We start from the raw sequence: 25,676 nt of genomic DNA, 5'->3' as shown, positions 1-25,676 counted from the left end.
AAGTAGTTTCAAACAGAGAGGGAGGCAAACCTCTCTTAAATACAGAGAGCAAACTGAGGGTTGATGGGAGGGGCAGGGGAGAGGGGGAAATGGATGACGGGCATGGAGGAGGGCAGTTGTTGGGATGAGCACTGGATATTGTATGTAAGCGACAAATCCTGGGAATCTACTCCAGAAACCAAGAGCACACTGTATACACTGCATGCCAGCTAACTTGACAATAAATTATATTTAAAAAATAAATCAATAAAAAAGCACTTTTTAAAAATAAAAAAATTAAATATTTAAATATTTATTCATACAGTTATTCATTCATTCCCTCAAGGGCCTTAGTTTCTTTTATTTTTATATTAGAACACGTTGCCCATAGCTCCTTACTGTTTTGTTGTGGGAATTCACCAAGAAGACAGAGATGATGATGATGATGATGATGATGATGATGAAGATGAAGAAGAAGAAAAAGAAGAAGCAGCAGAAGAAGATGATGATGATGGCAATGAACTTTAAAATTATTCGGCTCTTCCTATGGTGGGCCACATAGCATTCTAGTTTTCTATATACATTAACTTATTTAACCTTCCCATCAGTTCTATGAGATTCTTAAAATTGCCCCCAAGCTCATAGAAGAAACTCAGATATAGTGAACTTTGGGACTTAAATTTAACAACTAAAAAGTGACAGAGCCAGGATTCCGCCTAAGCAGCCAGGCTCCAGAGAAAGAATGTTGGAAATATAAAGCCTTATATTCTGCCAAGTATCCGTACGAAAGAACCGAAGTATTACATTCTTAAAACACAGGCTCACCAATGTTCAACAAAGGACATTTTTGAAATTAATGAATTCATCTTGATTACTTAAGGTACCTGTTTTCCTAATCCCATTAGCTCTCGATAACGTTGCGTTTCCATGGTTCTGTTTGTTTTTTCCACTTAGAAAACAGTGCAGCCCATCTTTATGTGGTTTCCTAAGGAAGATAAGCCTCTGATGTTGCTTTGTGGTTTTTATACGTAGGAGCAGCAACATCACTGCTCTGGGAAGTATGGTCTCCTCGGATGGATTGCTCCTAAGCAGAGCATATAGCAGGTGCCGTCTCGAGCTCCCTGACCCACCGCGAGCCGCTTGGTATATCAGGCAGAGACGATAGTACTGAAAGGAGTCCAACTCTTTCAAAGCTAGAGAAAATTCTTTACCATGTCCTAAAAAGGTGGCATCAGTTTTTAAATGGATTTCCTCAGAGTCGCTTTTTTAATTTTTTTTTTTTACCGTTTATTTACTTTTGAGACAGAGAGAGACAGAGCATGAACGGGGGAGGGTCAGAGAGAGAGAGGGAGACACAGAATCGGAAACAGGCTCCAGGCTCTGAGCTGTCAGCACAGAGCCTGACGCGGGGCTCGAACTCTCGGACTGCGAGATCATGACCTGAGCTGAGGTTGGACGCTGAATCGACTGAGCCACCCAGGCGCCCCTTCCTCAGAGTCACTTTAATGACTTCTGCCTCAAGTAGTCATTGAGCAAGATTCTAAGCAAATTGTGTTGGGTGGGTGTTATTTTATACCGAGAGCTGTATTGCACCAACACAGCCTCCAGACTGTTAGTCAAGCCTTATGAGGCTGTTCCAAGCAGCCCATCGTGCCTGGTAAGAAACAATTTCTTTCAATACTGCCACAGCTGCGGAGGCTTATTTGTAATATCTTCAAACTCAAGGCCTGCAGTTCGGAATTGCTATAGCTACCTGGGAATCTGATCAAAAGAAAAGGTTAGGAAGTTAAGTGGGGGTCACATCCTCTGTCAGCATCATGAAGAAAGCTCCAGAAACACCGCTTAATCACTATATCGCATGTGACTCCCTTGGGGACGGTGCTGGGGGGCCTGCTGCTGGGACCCCCCCTCAGGCAGATTTGGAACTGGCCATGAGAGAGACCACAAATGATAAGCCAGGGCTCTGGATTCGTGCATTTTGTAATTCACGTTAAGCTGTTGTGGGGAAGGTTTGCTTTTTCCGTTTCCACACACGCCAACATTCACAGCCACGTCCTGGATCCATGGTCTACCGGGGGAACAAGGACATTCTGAGACACAGAAAAAGCACACTCTCTCGTTCTAACCTTGCTCATGTGTTTTTAAGGGAAGCTTTAGTAACAAAAAGTTATTGATTCAGAGCCACAGGAACGGGAAGGTCAATAGTGAAAATCATGTAGAATCCAGGCAGCAAGGCCAGCGGTGTTGACATCGGCCCGCACAGCAGTCCCAGAGAAGGGTTAGACACCTCGTGCTGTGTCTTCAGCAGTGTGACAATTCAGGCCCAACTGCGAGCAAGCCGATGTGCAACCTCAAAGGGCCTCAATGGTCTGCAAACAAGGCCAGATTCTTCAGGGGACAATGCTACCGCCTGCTTAGGTGTTAACGTGCTTCTATAACACATTTGTTTAAAATCTATTTCCACACGGTTTTCCTAGGGTTTGCTCCACAGTTTTGTCAAAAAAACAAAAAAAACAAAAAAAACAAAAAAAAAAAAAAAGAAAAGGAAAGAAAGAAAGAAAGATTACATCAGACTTGAAAAAGAGAAAAAAGCATCTCTAATGTGAGACAGGCTGTAAACATATAAAGGATTTGATCCTAGCTCAGGCAGATTTTACTCAAAATTGGCGGGAATGCTGTGGGCTTCCTCTTTTTGATATTTAAGGGGGTTCTGCTGACTTTTCTTAGACGGTAGATGTCCTTAGGTGTTAGCTAACTTTATATATGGAATTTACTTAGGAATACCATGAGTTTGCATGCTCTGAAATTCAGGCTGAGCTTAGTTTGTAATGTATTCTGTATAATGTATTTACAATCTATTCCGGCCCCTACCCCCAGACCCCTACAATAGATTTGGGCCCAAAGAGTTGAAGTTGTGCCGAAAAGCTCTGACTTTCACCTTGTCTCCATACAGAATATGCAAGATCATACTTCCAGGCTGGATAGGCTTTAGATTGTTTCAAGCCTAAAATGGATCTTCGAAAATTTTCTAGTCTCATGTTTTGTTAGCAGAAAACCTGAAGTAAACACATACTCGTACAACAGCCTGTATCATTTTTTTCCCTATACTTCAGTACTTCTGCTTTTCAGCATGATTACTATTCTATTTTCAGTTCCCTTTGAAGACAGAGGCTTATCTTGGTTATCAATGTCTCTTTGATTTTTAAAAAATTTTAATCCGATTGTGGCACTTCTCTGCTTAAAACTATTACACTGGGTGAAAAAACAAATTCTCTCCATGGGTCTAAGGACCTCCATGATGTAGACTTTGCCTCATTGGAGGCTATAGTCCCGGTCCCTTGCTCTCCATTCAGACAGGCCTCTTGCCCATTCTGCAAGCTCTTTCCCATCTTAGGCTCTTCATACATGCTGGTCCCTCAATCTGGAAGGCTCATTTGCAGGGATGACTTCCTCTTATATGAATGTTGTACCTTCAGCTATTGTATTCCCCAACTATCTTATTTGACTAGATCCTTTTCTCTCTTCCACAAGTCCCATCCCCATTTCTGTATTCAGGAATGATGTTTTTTCCTTAGAACTCCTTCCCACAGTTCAGTTATTTTCTTGTTTATTGCCTGTCTTCTCCACTTAGCCATGAGCTCTATGAGGTCAGGAACCACATGCCTGTGATATTCCTGGAGCTTAACAGAGTCCATGTACACGGTAGGTATTCAACAACTAGTCATTGAAGGAACACATGTGCCTGGGGGGGTACATGATGATGAATTGCCATCTTCAGTGTGGCAGGGTAGAAAGACAAAATTGAAAAGGTGGCTTGAGTCCAGATTATAGAAGCCCTCGATAGTATTCTGTAGTAGGGTCACCATCAATAAAGCGTTTTTGAGCAGGGGGCTAATGTCACCTGGCCTGTATTTTAGACAGACGGAGTTGGCAAAAAATATAGTAGGTTTGGCTGTAGTAGAAAAATAGCCTTGGGGAGATCAGCATCAAGGAGAGGACTGACGCTAAGGAGGGGGTTTAGGTCCAGAGCGATGTGGTCTAAACACTTTGATAAGCTAAAGCAGGTAGATGAGAGAAAACTCCTCCATGTGGCAGCTAATTCACTCAGAATACACGTTTTGGGTTGGTGGTTAGGGAAAATGGGGTAAAAAGTTATTGTCTGCCCCAGCTCTCCATTGTGAGGGGTTACTTTCAAAGACACAGACTGGTGTAGTTCGGCATCATTTGGTACTTTTGTTTTACGCGGGGTCTTCCGGTCACGTGTGGGGTAAGAAAGTTGAACGGTTGTTTTGTTGTTGTTGTTGTTGTTGTCTTTCAGACCTTCTATATCTTCCAATTCAGAGCCATGTTAATTAGGATGCATTTGATTTTGAAACGCTTTTCTATGGAGTATTGTGGGGGAAGACAGCCAAGCTGTGTCCCTTTGGGAAAAGTGGTCTCAGTTGGGGGAATAAGATTTTGAATTGGGACTTCGTAGGGTTGGGCCCTGACTCTGTCTTGTACTAGCTGACTACAATTGGACAACTCATTTAGCCACTCAGAGCTCCGTTTTCTGATCTGCAAAAGGCAAATGAATCATACCCTACCTCACAGTGAATGCTTTAAAACTAAAAGCTACTCCACAACCCCCAGGCACTGGGATTCACAAACACTGTGCATCCCCATCTAGCTGCATGTCAACATTTTGACTTCTGTGTATCCAGAAATTAGTGGACGGGGATATACAGATGAGAAGAGTAGAAGAGGAAGAAAAGGAGAAAGAGAACACATCAATCAAGCTAGTGTGTCCAGATAATGGGAGACCAGTAGTGCAGGGTTCATGGACTTCACACTTTCATTTACAAATAAAACACCAGGAAAGTATCAGCCTCAGTCACAAAATTATCAAGTATTCCAATTTATAAAACTTTTTTTCTCCCCTGTAGTGAATGTGTGAGGGTGTGGTGGGTAGGGAAGGAGGGAGAAGGTTTTCCTGTCATGCTGTCACTGCTATTGACAACACTATTATCACTGTAAGGCAGTGGTATCTGAACTCTGTTGGGTCAGGGACTCTTCGGAATCTCTGATGAGAGGGATAGACTCTGGAAGAATTCCCATGTACAGATTTATCTCCAATTTTGCTTATAAGCTGTCTAGAGAGGCGGCTATTCATGGACCCCAGGTTAAGAGACCTGGTCGTAAGATAGCAATTGAATTTTCTGTTATTATTTCAACCTGTTTTCTGTTCTGTTTTGTTTTGTTTTAACTTAATTTTCAGTGGGATCATGCCCCTGCTTCATAAGCCGTCATAGATGCCTGGCATCATGTTAGGAACTTCCTCAGTCTTTAATTCTTTTAGTGCTTTCTGTAATCCTACTGGGTACTGGGGTTTGTTGTTGTTTATGTAACATTGGCTAAATGACCAAGCCAAATGTTTGGGATTGCTCATGAGTGAACCTGGGGAAGTTGAGTATAGATTCTATCAGGAGACCATTAGCTACTTTATGCTTTTACCACAGAGCAAAATGTACCCTTTGGTCAAAGCTGCCCTTTTCTATCAGGAAAGATCCACATAGAGCAAAGGAAGAAATATTATTCATAGAGTACTCTCACTTCTGGAGTATCTTACAATATGGCAGACCACCATTAAACCCAAGGAGTTTGTGTGTGTGTGTGTGTGTGTGTGTGTGTGTGTGTGTGTGTATTTTTTTAAAAATACAAAGAATTCTCCTACTCAGATATTCAAGTTGGAAAAACAGCAACAATGAAATGCCTACATTTTACTGAGATCAGACAAATTTTTCCAAGATTTGCTTTTCTAAGTCATTAGAATTTCTATTCCTGACCTAGAAGAGATGCAAATATCTATATTTATTCTGGTACCTCTTACAATAATAGATGTTTAACTCCAATAACACCTATAATCAATTCCCAGGAAGCAAGCTGTTTCTAGAACATCAAAAAAGTGCACAGGTATTCTTTAAATAAGCTAAGTGTTGAAATGTTAAAATTGAGAGATTCCGTGTTTTTGATTAATGTTGAGATTTGAAGCAACTTTACAGAAGTGCATATAAATGAAAAATCAGATTTATTTGGGTAAGATCAAAGCATTTATCCATAAAGTCCTCTGAGATGCTCAGAGTAAAGGCACTACAGAGGCATAAAATATCATTATTATGATTATCATCATCATTAATAGCTAGCCTAGTATTTAATGATTTTCTTCAAGTTGCTTTATTGGTATTATTGGCATTAAGTTTTCGGTCTTGGTTGCAATTAGGGCGTTACAAACTGCTGATTTGTGTTCACTCTGGGAATAAGAAGAAAACAAACCAACCCAGTACCACCAAGCCAGAAAGCCCTCAAGAGGAACAAGTTTTTCATGCCTCAAGGATACTTTCATATTTATTTCTAAATATACTATTTCCTATAAATTAACATCCCAGAAAGGAAAGTTGGTCATATCAGAGAAAAACAGAAATTATGCTAGATCTCATAATGCAAGATAACTCTAGGTAGCTATGGGTAATGACCATAGTCCAGGCTGCATTAAATTTGAATTTCAGTGAATCGTTTCAATAGAAATGGCATTATCTTGTTCAAAGTCAGAAAACCCAGTAACTCTGAAATTGGTTTTTTGGAATGGGTCCACATGGTTAGTTAATGTGATTTGATACTATCTGGGTGGTGTTCTGGATAGCAGACTTGCTTTTTCTGCAAAAGAAAACCAGATTCCAAATACTCACATAGTTCTTTCACTGCATATTGATATTTTGTTCGACTTTCAGTCCTTTGTGGATTGAAACGACAGGGACATTTTGAATGATGACATGTTTAGATAAAGTGATAGTTTCCTTAAAGAATGATTACACCACCAACTGAAACATCCAAGTTGGAAACAAAAAGGAAATGTTCAGCAATATAAAACCCTTAAGGAATATGACTTTTAAAGGAAAATTTTTAGTCACCAAAAAAAAAAAAAAAAAAAAAGAGGGAGAGAAAGAAATTCTATTAGTTACAAACTGATTAAAAAAAAACTATTACAAGAAGAACAAAATAATTACAGAAAATGTTACACATGTTACAATGAGCTCTCTTGTTATCAGGTCTTGGATGGATGCTTTTACTACTTAGAAACTGAATTACAAGTCTTGGCAACTGGAAACCACTAGGGGAAAAAAGAAAACAAAACTCTTGACAAGTGGAGAGTGTTGATAAACTAAAATTTCAAATGAAACAATATTTTGAAGAGTCTGGGTGGCTCAGTGGGTTAAGCCTCCAATTCTTGGTTTCGGCTCAGGTCATGATCTCATGGTTCAATGGTTCAAGCGTTGCATCAGGATCTATACTGACACTGCAGGGTCTGCTTAGGACTCTCTCTCTCTTCCTTTCTCTGCTCCTCCCACTCTCTCTCTCTCTCTCAAAATAAATAAATAAACTTAAAGAATCAAAAAAAATTAAGCAACATTTTAAGGGGGAAAACATCTTTAATTAAATTATTTGATAAAAACTTAAAAATCAACCAACCTCCTACCCCCAAACTCTATCTTGGAAAATAAAGCCAGTTTAATCAAGAGTTGCTCTGATAATTGAAATGTCCAAAAATATAAGGATCATTATTTTAAAGATAAATTTAATGTTCAAGACAGTAGATCTATAAAAGTATTTTTTTCCAAATTGGAATATTCTGTTTTATTCAGTGTGTACAAATTCTATGAGAACTTTTTTTTTTTTTATTTTGTATTTTCACTTCACTGAATTAAACAACGTACATGTATTGTGGGCCAGATAACCTAAACACTGCTGTATAGATTCAGGGTCTCCATTTGGGTTCCTAGTATCAATGCTGAAGGATCATCTAAGGACTTAATATTTAATTCTTTTAAAAAAATTTTTTTTAATGTTTATTTATTTTTGAGACAGAGACAGAGCATGAGCAGAGGAGGGTAGAGAGAGAGAGGGAGACACAGAATCCAAAGCAGGCTCCAGGCTCTGAGCTGTCAGCACAGAGCCTGATGTGGGGCTTGAACTCACGAGCTGTGAGATCATGACCTGAGCTGAAGTTGGACGCCCAACCGACTGAGCCACCCAGGTGCCCCAATATTTAATTCTTAATGTTCTTTGTCCAGTCTAATGTCCAAACAGCATTTGTGTCAAAGTAGTCATTAAGATGAATTTCATTTGCTAGTTTTTTTAAGTAATCTTTTAAAATTATTTTTTATTTATTTTGAGAGAGAGAGAGAGAGAGAGTATGAGCAGAGGAGGGGCAGAGAGAGAGGGAGAGAGAGAGAATCCCAAGCAGGCTCTGCATCGTTAGCACAGAGCCTGACGTGGGGCTCGAACCCACAAACCCTGAGATCATGACCTGAGCCAAAAGCAAGAGTTGGGTACTTAAACCGACTGACCCACCAAGACATCCCTCTTTATTATTATTATTTTTTTTAAATGTTTATTTATTTTTGAGAGAGACAGAGACAGAATGCAAGTGGGGGAGGGGCAGAGAGAGAGGGAGACACAGAATCTGAAGAAGCTCCAGGCTCCGAGCTGTCAGCACAGAGCCTGATGGGGGGCTCGAACTCACAAGCTGTGAGATCGTGACCTAAGCCGAAGTCCGACACTCAACCGACTGAGCCACCCAGGCGCCCCAAGACATCCCTCTTTTGCCAGCTATGGCATTCTGCCATAATGACAGAAATGTTCTTAAATTAGTCAAGAAATTGAGATTTTGATTGGACACCATAAAAGTAAAATTGAGCACTCGTTGTTACAGAGTAATGAAGAAAATAATAGGAGGTGACTTATTACATAAATAAACTCTTTTGGCTATGTGGAGGCAAAATGATATCATGGAATGCCAGGCAAAAGATGGTTTTACCATAACTGATTAGAGGGAAGGAATGGGAGTTTCGGGCCTTCCCTTGGCAAATAGGACAGACGTTCAAGTGAAAAGAGCAGCAGAGGCAGGCAGCGCCGTATTCATGAGGTTCAGACTGTGAGGAAATGTCCCCTGCGGATCTTTCTTGCTTGTGTTTGACAAGGAAACTTGTAAAAGTTCAGTAGCAATAAATGCAGAAGCAAATGTAAGTGCAAGATTGAAAACCTCATTGATATTATTTCCTCTACTTATTTTATTTTGGCATTCCCTGTTGAATTTTGTTGATAATGGATTAAGGGTAAAGGTAAGTTCATCATCAAAATTTTCCCTTTTGAAGGTGACTATGCAATACTGAAGCTTGAGGAAGACCGATGGGAGTTCAACCTAATTTAGACTTGCTCGGGAACAAACTGTCAAAGTTGTTTGAAGTAAATGAGCAACCTGGATCCCAGCCCCTTCCTTTCCTTCCTTCATTCCTTTGTTCTTGGCTTCCTCATTCCCCCTCCCTACTTCCCTCCCTTCTTCCCTCTCTCTCCATCTTCCTCTCTCCTCCTGTCTTTTCTTTCTCGCTTTCCCACCCTTTTGTCCTGAAGCAGAGAAGAGCAAGCTAACACCCAGTTGTAAGTTCTGGATAATCAAGATGTTATTCTTCAAACGGAGAGAATTTCTAACACAAAGGTAAACATTCTTTGTCTTTTTCTTTGGGTGTTTAAGTATTAAAAATGATTTGAGTTTCAGGGCATATGGGCCACTTTGTTTTGTTTTGTTTTGTTTTTTTCCTACTGATTTACTCAGATTCTGCTCATGTAAAGACTCAGAGAGTTGATATAAAATTAGAATTCGTTGCTCTTCAGGGGCGCCTGGGTGGCTCAGTCGGTTGGGGCATCTGACTTCGGCTCAGGCCATGATCTCGTGGTCCCTGAGTTCGGGCCTCGCGTCGGGTTCTGTGCTGACAGTTCCGAGCCTGGAACCTGCTTCAGATTCTGTGTCTCCCTCTCTCTCTTCCCCTCCCCCACTCTCTCTCTCTCTCTTTCAAAAATAAATAAACATTAACGAAAAATAATAAAAAATTAAGTTCAGTTCAGTAAATAATATTTGGGAACAAATACCCCGTGCACAAGACACTACCCTAAGTCCTGGGGGTAAAAAGATAAGTTGGATGTTACCTCAGTGCTGGGGGACTTAGAATCCTGTGTGGAACACGAGCAGGGAAACGAGAAGGCGAAAGTATTTTCCAAACTTTCAAACATACATTTGTACATTTTGGGCTAATTTACTATTGTTTTTTTGCTACTTTTCATAAAAGCTTTCTGGCATTTTTTTTTTTTTTTTTACCTAGAGTTTTGAGCTTATGAAAGAGATATTTCTAATTTTCTGATTTCACAATGCAAGAGGAGAGGCATCATTATTATGCATATTTTTTTTTTTTGCAAGATGAAAATATCCTCAAGCTGGGACTAGTGGATAATAGTGAAAGTAAAATAAGTAAAAAGGGAAACACTGGTGAAAGAGGGCTGAACCTCACATAGACACATTAGCGAGTGCTGAATGACAAATGATAACAGTGTTGGGTCGCTTTCAGTGACAGTGGCAGGGGGTCGAAATGAGAAGCCCAGATAGCCATGGGTGGTGTGGGTCATTAAGGAGATTTTCCTGGAGCTTTTTTAAATCTTTGCATTAAAAATAAATACATAAACCCAAATAGTGCAGATTTAAGAGAGAGAGAGAGAGAAGCTATAAACCTTAAAATTACATGGTCCTTAATTACTTTGCTTTGGTTTAAAAAAACGCTCAATATTAGTGGAAGGAGGACTATTTAAGTCATGCTTAAGAAAACAGGACACATAACTTAGGAAAACAGCTAGCTATTTGGAGCCAAAAAACAAACAAAACAAACGAACAATCAAAAAAATTACCTTCCTGAGATGTCTCCTTATGCAATAACATGTGAATAAGGGCAAGAATATTTGGGACGTGGGCGGTAGAATGATGGTGGTGAGCCAAGAATGTCCTCTTTAGACCTGAGTTCATAAAGTACGTCTTGATGAATGCTGTCATGTATCAAGTATCATGGGGAAGAAGTCTGTGATCAAATAAGTTTGAAGGACATTGGAATAAATAAAGCTAAACAGACTTGTTTACTGTAGGATTTACTTGAGACTTTAATATGCTCATGTGCCCTGTAACCGGTCAGGAGGGGGCTATGGTACCAACGTCCCCAAATGCATTCAACTATGGAATGCTTTTAAAAGGACTCACAGGGGAAAGAGGTCCCTGGGACAGTTTTAGAAAATTCTACGTTACTATTGAGCATGTGGAAAACCGATTTACTGCCCTTCATTTTAAGAGAAAAGAAATGAAGGCAAATTAATTAGCTACTGCGTCTAACATGGAGTTAGGTATGTTATCATGATAGGTACTGTCTCATTTATCGTGATCTTTGTAATGTGTTATTACTCTTCCTCCGCAGTGTACCCTGCCCCCCTTCCCAATTGGTAGATTAGGAAACTGAGGAACCGAGAGGATAAATATAGGGTCCCTGTAAACTGATGAGATTTAAGCAGGGATTAGAATTTACAGTGTTTTTTTTAAGTTTGAATTTTGGAAAACGTGAATTACAACTGAAATGAGTCAAATAAGAAACAGATTGAATCACAGGGTCGATTCAGGATTGCTGAGCACCTAGATGGGAAGGTCTAGCCTCACAGGTGATAGAGAAGATGTGGCCCCTTCTTAGGGACTGAAAATTTGGTGGCAGAGGCAGACCCATGAACAAGTAATTTCAATGCTATACAGCAGGTGATTAAAAGGGGAACACACATCTCTTTGCCTTTGTTCATGGTATTATCTCTCCTCGAAGTACAGTAAACCAGAGCTCTCATCACACCCTTTCACACACATATCAGAGGTTGTAAGATTGAATTCCAATGCGTGTTCCCCGGGGAACATTTTCTAAGCACCTTCCTCCTTCCTACTTTGAATTAATTGTTCTTGTCACTGCGTTCCCATAGCACTTTTCCTTTCCTCCATCAAAGTGTGATTTGGGGTGTATCTGTCTGTTTATCTTCCTTGTAGATTGGGAGCTCGTTGAGGGATGATGTTGTGTTAGACATTCTTATAACCACCACTATCCCAAACAGTGCTTTGCTTGAATATAGCAGGCCCTCAACAAATGTGTTTGTTCATTACTTGGTTGTTTTTGAAGTAGCTTTTTCAAGTTAAGTTTTACCATTGTATAAAACTCATTAATCACCTAAACTATAGCATCAAGAAAATTTTTACAGGCAAAAAAGGATAGAATGTTCTTCCTATATAATTTAATTTATTATTTTATTTTGTATTATTATTATTTTTTTTTACCTCCTTCTGTTTTCTTGTTAAGTCATAGAATATGAGGACAAGTAAGAAGAAATGGGGCATGGACTATCGAGCTCGTTATAAAACCCACAAGAATTCTCATGAACTAATAGTCCAGTTTGATTGCCAAGCAATTTTAGCAATTACAGAGAGAAAACGTAGACTAAAAGGAAGTCCCTTGCAGCATCTTTAGGACCAGTCCTTTTTGAAATCTTGAGTTGTAGACAAGTCCCAGGGAAAAATAAGATCTATTTTAATCAGTAATAATTAAATCAGCAAGAATAAAAATATTTGTTTCAGTCAAATCTTGTCCAGACTTTATGGATTTTGCAAGAGATTTAAATGTATGAAAGGACCTTTTTTTAATCTGTTTATCATTTGAGATTAGTTGATTATTTAAAGGGAAAAAAAGAGTTGAAGTGGGGAATTCTAACAATAATACACATGACTCTTACCTACTTAGGGTGATGGGAAGCCTATTTATTTGGGGTTCATACATGATCAAACCTACCAAATACAAAACAAGTTTAAAAATGTAAACATGTAGCCTCATGGTTTTAGCCTTTCAAAATAGGGGGTATAAACAAGTAGATGTCTCAGGGAAAGTACAGGAATAAATACACACACAACCAATTTTCTTTCAAAGAAAACATTTAGGGACTGGAAAGGTTTGTCAAACCTGTAACCATTTTGGATTTACTCAAGCCAGATTTTAAGTGGAGATAATCTCTGAAAGAATTAGTTAGAGCAGGAGTGAGCACATTTTTTCTGGGAAGAGTCAGCCAGTAGACCCAGGCTTTGTCGACACCACGATCTTTATAGCAAACTATTTAAGTCTGTCATTGCAGGGCAAAAACAGCCATAGATCATGCATAAATGAATGCACCTGGCTGTATGCAATAAAACTTTATTTACCAGAGCAGGCAGTGGGCCTGATCTAAAGCACCGATACTGCTATGCATCAAGATTCCTTGTGGGAAGTTACTGAATGTAGGGGTAGACATCTATGGTTCTGGATGCCCAGAACAGCAGTCTCCTTCTTCAGAGAAATGCTCACTGCGCACTCACACCGTGAGGGAGGAGCTTGGGCTTGTATTCTCTCGTTTGATTGAGAGTCTTCTTTTCCCGAGTCAACTCTTTTCTTTCATTGAGTCAATAAATTTGTATTTGGCCTATGCTGATGGGAGCTGTATTTCTGTTTCTTGCTGCTATAAGGGTCTTGTCCACCCAGATGAGTAGGCACCAACTTCTGGAGCCGGAGATGAGGCTGGAAAGAGCAGGGTGGATAGCAGTTACTTCTTGGGTTAGCTGCACTCCAAGGTGAAGCCCTCAGACATCTTTCTGGGGGAGGTTTCCTGAGGTTGCACAGCTGGTTAAAGCAGGGATTCTCCCCCAGAGAGGTGACTGTAGACGAGGAATCATCTGTCCCTTGTAGACTCCTCCGAAGAGCTTTCCAGGTAATGCCACTCTCGGGGAGCTATCTGGCATGCTTGCCCAACGTATAGACCACAGGTTGTAAACTTGATCACTTCTCCATGCTGTGCTGGAATTTACACTGGCTTGGCTAGTCTCCAAGTGTCATAAACATTCTAATCCCTCTGGAAAGCTTTTGTAAAGAAGAATATTTTGCTTCTCATAGTAATCATTGGTCCTCTTGCACAATCCTGAGCAGCATGGTCTTTGGGAAAATTTCAGCAAAAATGAGCAGGGACCACCTCAGAAGGGCCTGTTTCCTCCTGTCACTTGAATCATGGTCTCCTCCTACCTGCTGTGAGTCCTTCCCATCCTCTCTCCTCTGGCAGGTGTATTTCTATTTAAGGTGAAGCTTTGAGTAATTGCAACTGCTCCATGATTTCAGGGGAAGACTGTGCCTGCCTTATGATGAGGTGGACCCCCAAATAGGATCTTCTTGGTCAACATTCACCCATTCCTAAGTGCACACAGCTCAGCACACTGTGTGTTTATTGAAACGACTCTGTGGTTTGTCAAACTGCAGTTAAGTTGATGTTAACTATTTTACTGGGCACTCCCACTGAAAACAAAAACTGTGGGCTGATGGCACAGCAGCAAGTGACTAATACCCATCCATCATGAGGGTAACTAAAGGCAAGTCAAAATACAAGCTGGAAAGAGCTCTAATTATTTGTAGGTCTTCCTGTATGATTATTCAAACGTGTTCCAGTTAATGAGATCTGTCAATGCTGATTGGGTTAGTGGTTAAAATAATAAAAAGTTGACCGATCTGCTTCATTGAACCTGAATATGAATTGTGCCAGGCAATAATAGATGGTGATTGGCTATGTGACGTCCAGTGTGAGTATTAAGATAAGCTTTTTATTTGATCCTTCCAACAATCCTTTGAGGCAGATACGGACCCCATTTTGCACTGAGGAAAACGAAGCCTTCTTGAAAGGTCAGATAACAAGTTCTTGGTCGTACCGGTGACAAAGGATACAGCTGGAACCAAACTCTGTGGAAGGACCAGAAGCAATCCTTATTACCTGACAAGAATAGAGGGATCCTCAACTTACTGACCTTTTTGGTGGGGACCAGGGTTATTCTGTCCTCATGAACTTTACATCTTTGCTGAATGCACTTGCAAATACACAATACAGACTGAGAATCCTAATCAATGTTTTATCCTCTAGAGCAGCAGATATTAATCAGGGGCAATTTCCTACACCTCCTCCCTCTCAGGGGCGTTTGGAAATTTCTGGTTGTCACTGCAGGGTGGGAGCTGCTACTGGCATCTTGTGGATAGAGGCCAGGGTGGCCGGTTGCTGCTAAACATCCTACAATGCACAGGACGGTCTTCTCTCAATGAAGAATTAGCTTCCTCAAGTGTCAATAGCACTAGTTTGAGAAACTCTAGTCTAGATGCTCTGGAAACTAATAATAAACCCCTGCAAATATTGAGAATTTAGACAAGCAGTGCTATACATCTCATCTTCGCAGAGAATTTTGTCGTGTCTCCAGCAGCTCTCACTTATCAGCCTCTTTAGTATATGTCTTCAGCAGGGCTGGTCTGGGATGTCGCTGAATATTATAGAAAAGGTAGACTGATATTCAAGTGGTGACCCAATGTTTCAGAGAAGAGAACTTTGGCACCTATGTTCTTTGTTTCTTATTCCGCGTCCCTTGGCAGCCATGTTCTTTTTTTTTTTTTTTCATCCCTAAACTGAACACTTTTTCCAAAAGATGGCAACTTCTAAAACTATGCCTCTTCTTTTGAAACACAGCATTTGATTGTTTAAGTGCTCCGTGTAGCCTGCGTTCCAAACACAGGACTTTTCACATTTGTTTCCCATCATTTTTGACAATTAGGCTCCCTTATTTCGATAAACATCTCACTCTTAAAGAGTAGCTCTTAAGTACCATTTCCCATGAACATGCATTTCACATTTTTCTTTGCAAAATGTTTTTCCAAATGTTTAACCCTGTGGGCAAACCTACAGGGTAGACAAAAAACAAAAAAAAAATTTAAAAAGATGTTTTGAGAATTGAAAGGCTTCTCTAAGGTCTTACTGCTAATTCTTTAGTTTCCACATTAAGGAAAGCTCTGAAAATAGTCCTGACTTAACACTGGGGAAACAGCTTCCCTTCAATGCAGGCTAATAACATTCCTGTTAGTAATTATCCAGGCAATAGAATATTCTAAACTATTCCTACACAAACTTGAGTTTGATAGCCTTCCACTATATTAACAGTTTCAGCAATTAAAGAAAAAATAAGAAAAAAGTTAAAATAATTAACTATAAATTTTATTAGAAACAAGTAAACGATGACTGGGGTACTGTTCCCTTTAGCTACTGATAAATTTAATTAAACAACATAATTTCTGAGTCCTGGAAAAATGTGGAAATGGCTGGCTATTTTAATTGTGTTTTAAAGGTCATGTCTGGGATGGCCCCTAGAGAGTATGAAATTACCATTTTAGGGCCACTCCAACATTGGTGTTTGAGAGACTGCTTCTAAAGCAGAAGGGAATTGGTTTACCAAGAGACAAATACCATTGATCCACATGCAGACAATGCAGTCTAACCACCTCATCCTAACATCACCAAGATCAGACGAAATCAGACCTTGAGTCTTTCCCCTTCCTAGGTCTTCACTGTCCCCATCTTAGAGGTGACATTTTATTTATATTCCTTTCCAAAAGAAAGGAATTCCAGCATTCGAAATATTATGTTAACTTGATCTCATTATGAATGTGCACACAGAACAATACTTGCCTAGGGCCTTGCCCCACCCCGAGTTGGCCCTGACAATAACAAACGAAGGAAATGCCTTTAAGCTTTTAAGTTTAGGAGACTGGTTTAGACTGAGCGATAATCTTTGGCCCCATTGCCCTGACAGCTGAGAAACAAGGGTCCTATATTTACGTTGGTTTCCTCGCTAAATCAAGGTTGTAGGTACATGTGTAAGGGTGTGTGCGTCTATGCAATGTACAATAACTATGTGGCTTACCCCCTCCTCCCCTGTCCCTTCTCCTCCCCCTCCCTTCCTCCTTCTCTCCCTTCTCCTCCTCCCCTTCCTCCTTCTCCTTCCCTTCCTCCTCCCCCTCCTCATTCCACTTCTCCTCTTCTTCTTTCCCCTTGTTTTTGCTCTTGTTCACGTTCCTCATCCTCTTCCTCTTCTTCTACTTCCGTTCATCGGCAACCAAAATGAGGAGATTTCAAGATAGATCTAATCCTTACCTCCAACACAGTGTGAATTTTATGAAGAGGTATTTTATAGTCTGGATTTCTTGGTTTGTGATTTTATTGGCTTGAACAGCAGGCTGCTCCTCCCTGGAGAAATTAAGTCTTCAGACTTCTGGTTGGCAAAGTCTTTGAGTCCCTCTGCTGTGCTCCCCTTGGGGGATGGAAACGTCTCAGGTTGGTCCACAATGACTTCTCTCACTGAGCAATGTACTACTGTTCCAGGGGAAACTGCCAATTGGCAACCAGACATGAGTGGTCTGGACAATTAGCAGGCTTCTGTTCAGTCCTTGGTCTTATTGACTGCAAAGCAAGCATGTCACTTGGATGAGATAGGAATTCAGGCATGTGAAGTAACTGGCCAGGATCCAGTGACAACACCAAAGGTGGCTGGGGGCAGTGTTTTAGTTCCCTACCCCAATCTCCATAACATACCCTCCAAACATACCAAATGCTTAACAATCTAAATCAAAACATTTGCATGCAAAAACAGTGAACTTGTTCTGCATGCAAATTTACGACAAACATGTAGTCCTCCTCTTCCAAAATGGATTTTTGCCCGTAAGCCCTTTTTATATAGTAATTCTGAAGCCACTCAGGACAATAGCTGAGAAGGGAATATTTTCCAGATTAAAAAAGGAAAAAGAATTGTGGTTGTTAAGCTTGTTCACCGGTATCTCCTTAGTCATATTCAGCCTCCTTGGATCATGTAGCTCCTGAACAAAAGTGTTTCCAAGCACAAAAAATCTACAGAAGTCTTACAGTTTTGAGGGTTATAGGAAGCTGAGCAAACACTCTGACTAGAGGCGTCTTGGATAACTAGAAGAGACATTCAGGATTAAACTAGATTATTAACAGATGGTTGGTGAGCATGTAGAAAAAGAAGCCGTGATTGTTGAGAAATTCCATGGGTTCATTGAAAACAAATCCTACCAAAGAAATACCATTTCCTATTTAAATGAGCTTTGTGGAGTGGTAGATAGAAAAAAATGCTACAGGTACAGTGTTTTGTTTCAGTAGGACATTTGATAGAGTTTGCATTGAGGTGGTTATTGTATAATAAAACAATCATTGGATTGTCAGAAAACTGATGCAACTCTCCTACTTATCAGTTCTATAAACTTTCATGAGTACATAGCTTTTCTGAAGCTACATTTCTTCATCTCTAAAATAAGTACATTTATGTATGTATTTTCAATCTCATTCCAAAATTACTGGCTTCTTGAGAACAAAATTAAGAACCATGGCTTGGGAAAAAAAAAAAAAGAACTATGACTTGGATGAAACTCTGTTTAGATAGATTTATGGTAAGATTAAAAAAAATTGGGCTTATGTCAATTATACCTCAATTAAAAAATTATAATAATTAGGCTCAAAGACTGTTGGTCAATAGATCCATGTCAACTTTATATAAAGGTCCTACTAGATGCCCCACACAACTCTAAATTCTACCCTTCTCCACATATTATCAATACATGTTGTGGAAATATAGAAGTGATAATTCTAAATGTTTTACATAAGTATGGGAAGACAGTTTCCAATTATAGAATCAAATCATCAAAATATTTTACATCTGTAAAACTAAGCTAAAACACAACACCAGGTTTATTGTGCGTAAACGTATTATTATGCACAGACATGATCATAAAAATATAAATTATCAGTAACATTATTACAAGATGGGAGGTGACTATAATAGCAGTTCAAGAAAAAAACACGGAGGGATTTAATTGACTATAAGCCAAATGAGAGAAAAACTCAGACGATTTTTGGCATTCCTTTCTTCCTCCACTTGTGCAAATATTTCACTTATTTTAATTAAACAAACACTCACTGAATTTTCTCAGTCCCTGACCTTGCAGGACTCACACTTGGGAGGAATTATGCTACAATGTATGGCCATTGTACCATATCCATGTTGTAATAAAGATATGCAAAATGGACTATTAGAGCTGAGAAAAGGACATGAGTGAGACTTTTTGCAGATGGATATATGTATGTTTGGGTGTAAATGTACCTATGTAGGTCAATGGAAGCTATAGAGGCAGGTTATGCTGAGTTGGGTCCTGAGGAATTAATTGGAGTTATCTAGTTGGACAACATGGGGAAAGACATCTCAGATAAAGGAGATAATGGCATGAAAGTGCAGGCACATTTTAGAGTATTTGAAGTTTTATATGGTCAAAGCACAGATTTGTGTGCTATCTCTAAGGCAGGTTACAAAAAGCTTTTAATATAACAAATGTTTGAACTTCATCTTGTAGGTGATGAGGAAATCATCACAGATTTCAAACTGGTGGCATCACTGGATTTATGTTTGATAAAAACAACTGTACAGGCTCAGTGCTGCACTGACTGAAGTAGGGAAACACGTCAAGAAGTAGGTTAGTCGAGAGTCTTTCTTTGGTTGCAAGGCATAGCAATCGAGCTTGATCTAGTTTGAACATAATAGAGAACTGATTGGATTCTATACCCAAGGGTAGATGTAAACTGGCCTTAACAATGACTCTATAAGAATCAGTGCCCTGAGTGTCGGTTGAATGTTCTATCTCATGGTTTTATTTCTATTTATGTTAGCTTCCTTTTCTCAGAACATTCTTTATTCAGCTTAATCTGTGACTATAGATAGCTGTCTTGCCAGAGAGTTTCAAAAATCTTGTGTAAGGTCTCTGTGGGTTGGGTTTGGGTCATGTGCTCACCCATGGAAAAATCAGTGAGGCCACAGGTTGGGATGCTGACAGTTTTGGGGCTCACCTGCCTATCCAATACCTAGTTTCAACTTCTTATTTGATGACAGAACCCTGAGTCTGTTAGGGGCGTAGTGAGCCCAAAATCATGCAACCGATCCTTAGTTTAAGCCAAGCATTACAATCTCATTCTGTGTTTTTTTCTTTTTTCTCTTTGCCACTGGAGATATTCTTAAAGCCTACTTCATTCCAATGAGATTCCTGTACTGTAAGAGTTTCTAAAAACCTATTGGCTCTCTTGATGAAAGGGATTGGGCAGGATAGGGATCCATTTTCCTTCTGCTTTTCTTCTTGCCCTTAGAATAGATATAATGCTTTGAGCCGTAGTAGCCAACTAGTGACCACGAATTGCAATGTATGTGGAAATGTCAGGGGAATTGCAAAGACTATAGTTCTTAATTTTTTGAGGCACCATTGCTAATGTGAGCAACCGCCTACCTCCAGCATTCTTATTATGTGAGAAAAACAAACTCTATTTGCTTAAGCTACTATTAAACAATTTTGGTTACTTGCAGCCAGATACCTTTCTACGTGTTACGCAGTCCTTCTAGTCAAATACTGTGGCCATGGAAGTAAGGTCAAGCAAGAAATTGGCAGCAACTATTCAGAACACGTATACAACAGCACGGGACCCATTTACTCCAATGGAGAAAGGGAGTGAATCATGGAAAAGTCGCCGTGGGAATCACTGCAAGTGGGGCAGAAGCCCCAATTTGAATTTGCTACAAGGATATTTGGAAGAATGGCTGCCTTAACTCAGCCATAGGATCTGGACAAGGACAGAGGAAATGGGGTTGGAGAGAAAAGGGAGTTTCTGAGAGGCGTGCACAAGGGAAAATCAAAGGGACTTATTGCAGTGTAGGTGTCTAGAGGGTTAGCATTAAAGGACACATGTAAGTAGAGGACAGCGGTGACTAAAAGCCATAAACAGGTGACATTTTCATCAGCAGTGATAGATGCAAAGAATCAAATTCAAAGACTGTTAAACAACCTGCCATCTCTCTCTTTCTTTCATTGTTATCTGTCATCTAGCTAGCTGGATATCAAGTTACTTATCTCTCCACCAAATCTCACTTTTAACAAGAGAGAAGCCATTCACAAAGAAGTGTACATTATTGCAAGAAAAGATAAGTGCAAGATAAATAAAAATTGAAGCAAAGGGAAAGTGAACACAGAACAATACAAGGAACTGTGCACAAAACGTGCCTGACATGAGGTCCTCTACACATGCTTGGGTAGACCAGTAGGAGTGGTTGAATAAGGTATGGTGAGGAGGGATTCGTAAATAATGACTTACGTATTCTATCAGCTAGCTACGATAAGAATCACTTATGATGGACATAATATCCATGTAGTCAAAGTAGACTAGATATTTAGAAGAAGCACCACTATTCCTTATATCCAACCAGGGGGTTTCTCCCAGGCCTCCCCAGAAAGGCTTTCATGCAAATATACTTACTGTAAATCTGGGGACAGATTTTATAGAAGTGTTTTTTATAATATTCCTCAGTATGGGATGATGGCCCAGTATCAAGTGCAGTTCAATATAAGCTGACCTTTGGGTTTGGAGCCGGGTAGGCCAACAGTTCTATGCTACTCTATGATGGTCAAGTATGTCTGAGAAGCTATGTTCAGTCGTGGGACATACTTTATCGAAGAAAATTATCATTTACAAAGAACCCTGTGCATACTATATTTTTTATAGATGCTTGCGGAATTAATAAATGTTTGAATGAACGTTTGTAGGGACAGGGTCATATTTCACTCGTGTAAGAGAGGCTGTTATTTATTTATTTTTTTCCCTCTCCATGCAATTGTATGTCAGTTGTCTACCTTTAGGGTTAAACCATGAGTTCCACGTGAGCAGGAATTTTGTCTTGTTTGTCTTTGTAGCCCCAATCATGTCCGGTATAGGAAGGCAGTCAGATAATAGTTTGTTGAAGAAATAAATGAGTAAGCTCACCGCAGATTCACACACAGAACTGTGTATGCGAGAGACTGATCTATAATTTTATCTCAGTATAGTTTCATCTCAGGGTAAGGCAGAGACGTAAAATAATCCTAAAGTTTTGAGGCAAGGTATTTGTCATGGAAAAACCACCGGGAAGAAATGTTTAAAGGGCATTTGTGTTTATTCTTGTGGCATAGAGAACTCCCTTCTCTCTGGTGCAGTAAACAGGGCTCAGCAGCCTATATTCTTTCACTGCCTTTCATACTGTTATTAGGGCAGCTGCGTTGTTGAACTCCAACAAGCTGTCTGCTTGCGTACTGGGGTAGAGGATGTTTATTTGGTGCCGGTGTTAGAGGGGAAGGCGCACATCCAATTTCCTCGTCACCTTTGATTACTGATCCTCCAGGGGGACGATTTTATGAAAAGTGAGAAAACATTGCATTTTCCAAATCCTTCAATTTCCACATCCTCCAACTTGTTCTCCATCTTTAGAGACAGCACACACTTGTGGTCGAAAGCCTCGGCTCCGGAGCCCCAGGATCAGAGTTCAACTTTTGGCCGCACCACTTATGTATCGTGTGGCACTGGGCCCACTACTTAACCATTTGTGCCTCAGTGTTTTCATCAGTAAAGGAGAAATAATAATAATACTACCTACATCAAAGAGGTGTTGGGAGGATTAAATAATTCATGCAAAGCAGTTAAAAGTGACTGCCACATAGTACTCAAGAGATGTTAGCTGATATTATTATTGTTCACTGATGCTTTCTTGCTGTTGGTTTTTGCCATGTTTCATATAAAAATATTTATAGTTAAGAATAAAATATGTGTGGCGATATGTGAGAATATCGTCACATATCTAGTATGCTCAAAATATTACTAGCCTATACAAGGAATATTAACATTGCCCTCTAAGACCTTATGATCTACTTACTGAGGCAAAGTACAGAACTCACGAGAAATAGGAACACGTACAAATAGGAGTAGGAACATGTACAACAATACAAACACCACCACGTGGTGGTAACTTACCATTTGGCAAATCACGTACATATGTATATGGACAATAGGTTTTATTTTTTCTTCCTCTTTTTTTTTAATATGAAATTTATTGTCAGATTGGTTTCCATGCAATACCCAGTGCTCATCCCGACAGGTGCCCTCCTCAGTTGGACAATAGGTTTAAAAAATACATGTTTACTGAATGAATTTGTGAAAAAAGTTGGTAACATTTTTCATTTTGATATTTCTTTATACTATATGCTGGGAGAGGGGGCAACTTAAAAGAAAATGCAAATGTAGGGTGCCTGGGTAGCTTAGTCAGTTAAGTGCCTCACTTCGGCTCAGGTCATGAGCTCACGGTTCATGAGTTCGAGTGCCACGTTGGGCTCTCTGCTGTCAGTACAGAGCCTGCTTCAGATCCTCCCCTCGCCCCTCCCCCACTTTCTCTCTCTCTCTCTCTTTCTCTGTCTCTCTCAAAATAAGTAAACTTAAAGAAGAAAAGAAAATGCAAATATGAAAAGCAGAATAGGCAGAGATCATGGTAGTCCTGAAGTCTCCAAAGGTATGAAAAATTACAGATTATGTGGGCCATTAATAAATGAGTAAAACACAAAGCAGGCTTCTAGCATTTGTGAAGCATTACTCTTGGAAACAGATAGGATGAAAATGTGGTATGAGTTTATGAGGAGTTTATGTACGTATCTGATCCTGGGCCAGGAACAGATTCCAAGCATATCCACAGAGTTGGTCGCACATGTGAATGTCCTGGAAAACCTAGCCATAATTCTATTTCCCCAAGTTGCTCAGCCCCTGACTGAAATGTTCTTGGAAACATAAATATGCAGGAGAAATCAGGACGGCTTATGTGATTGTTTTTTTTTTACAGAGGAATGTTTTAATCTTTGTAGCAAATAAGGTTAGGATTCCCCAAGATTTGTTCACCATATTCTGATTAAAATTCTAATAATATTAAGAATCATTTACCTCTCCACTAAAGCAATTTAATAGCTCCCAACTTGCACAAAATTACAGTCTGTTTTACACACAAAGGAAACAGAAAGAAAATGGAAAGTACGAGGCATTAAGAGAGTTAAACTGGAAAAGCCTAACCACAAAATTCCAAGTATTTTAATAGATATTCTTGGTTTTCCCTGGGCTTTAAGGAAAATTTGCTACTTTTGCAATTGAAATCACATTGGTTTGTAAAGGCTAGTCTAGTGAGAAACGGAGGTTCATAAAATCTTTAGGTGAGAGGAAGCTTTTGAAATTCCACCTGCACGGAAATCTTTCCCGCTGAAGGTTGTTTACCCAGTTTCCTAGCTGAGTCCTTCCAGTGATAAGTACCTTGTTAGTGCACAAGTCAGTTCATTCTATTGTTGAAGACATCAGATGGCAAAAAAAATGTTCTTCCTTATATAATTCAAATGCCATTCACGTTTTCAGCCTCTGAAAATTTGTAAAATTATGTTTCCATGAAAACCCAAATTGTGCTGACTTTGAGTCCCTATGGGCCCTTGTAAGAAATTGAGTTTATGTTCTAGAACACTTCCCAGGGTTGGGTTTGGTTTTGTTTTGTTGTTTGTTTTTTGTTTGTTTGTTTGTTTGATTCCTCCAGGATGTTGCTTCACATGTGACCTCAGTTCCAGCCCAGTTCTCACACTCTGGTCCTGTTATCAATCTGCCATGCTACTGGCTTGAACCCAGATGGTCCTTATAAGGTGGCCATCGCTCGGCTGGACACAGCTGGCTGTCACTGATGGTTACTAATTTGGGACTACAATTCTTCCTTTGGTTATCCATCCCAGGCATAGAGCAAAATCTTTATGTAATTCTCTATAGCACCAGCTGTAACTTTCATTAAGATTTATCAAAGACTTGGGATTATTTGCTATTTGTTTGTCCTTGAAGACTATAAACCATGGAGCTCTCAAAACACACACCTTATATAGTCCCTGGTTTTCTTACGGCAGACACAATTCACGGTCCAAGCGTCCTGGGGTCCAAGATTCACCAGGCCAAGGAAGAGAAAGACATTTACCCTCACACCGATCTCAGGTCTACATAACTCTATCCCCTAACCTACTTTTTTCTGGGTAATTAACCTTGAGATTCAAGAGCAATTATGTTAATATGTAACGACCCAATGTCGGTAATTTCCCTGAAGTGTGGGTTTTCCAGTTTCAGGAAATATTAAGTAAAGGCCCTTCTATCAGGAAAGGTTCTTGCAGGAACTAACAGAAAACAACTGTGGTTAACTTAAACAGAAGAGAAATGTGTTGGAAGGAGTGTAGATGGCTCCCGAATTCAGGCTCGGAAGACAGATAGCGACCTGTAGTGGTTAGGCTGAAGAACAGCTCACGTCCAGTCGCAGCTGGGCCAAGAAGGTGGCCCTGGCAGAGCCACCTCTGGACACTTGTGTCAACTGTCACTGCCAGACTCTCTATTCCTTTTACCTTTGGACCCGAAACTAGTGTTGTGTAATAGAAATTTCCACAACAATGAAAGTGTATCTTTACTGTCAACAAGTAGCCACTAGCCACATGTGGCTATTGAGCATTTGAAGTGTATCTGAAGAACTGAATTTTTACCCTTATTTAATTTTTATTAAAATGAATTTAAGGAGCACCTGAGTAGCTCAGTCAGTGAAGCGTCTGACTCTTGATTTCACCTCGGGTCATGATCCCACGATTTGTGAGTTTCAGCCCCACATTGGGCTCTAGGCTGGCAGTGTGGAGCCTGCTTGGGATTCTCTCTCTCTCTCTCTCTCTCTCTCTGTCCCTCCTCCCCCTCAAAATAAATAAATAAACATTTAAAAGTATAGAATAAAATGAATTTAAATAGGCACATGTGACTATTAGTTACCATATTGGATTGCAGAGCTCTAATCTATCAGAGCCTATTGTCTTGGGATTGTCAGTCAAATTTTCCCAGGAGCCACTTTTCCAGGTGCAAAAAGTGCCACTCGTATTTCTACTCCCTGGTTTCTAGATCTCTGTATTTAGCCCATGTGAGAAATGACACAATAGAGGTCAGTATAGAGTACCCTCCCCAAAAGCATTGATCACCAACCACCATACTAGAATGGC

At 39.9% G+C, this 25,676-nt stretch overlaps 1 long non-coding RNA gene across 3 annotated transcripts in view; it reads left to right on the top strand.

Moving 5' to 3' along the window:
• LOC102953084 overlaps positions 1-25,676 on the top strand; it is a 79,122-nt gene that overhangs the window by 13,240 nt on the left and 40,206 nt on the right. The window contains exon 4 of one of the 3 annotated variants that reach the window (XR_006217821.1): positions 9,171-9,345. The exons of the other annotated variants lie outside the window; for them this stretch is intronic. This is a non-coding gene — a long non-coding RNA (uncharacterized LOC102953084). Of the gene's footprint in view, positions 1-9,170; positions 9,346-25,676 lie in introns of those variants that run through there. 3 annotated transcript variants of the gene reach the window in all.

The sequence above is a fragment of the Panthera tigris genome, chromosome B2, assembly GCF_018350195.1.
Source record: "Panthera tigris isolate Pti1 chromosome B2, P.tigris_Pti1_mat1.1, whole genome shotgun sequence".
Lineage (NCBI taxonomy): Eukaryota > Metazoa > Chordata > Mammalia > Carnivora > Felidae > Panthera > Panthera tigris.
The sequence above is the reverse complement of the archived record's forward strand: the minus strand, read 5'-3'. Positions and strand labels throughout refer to the sequence as shown.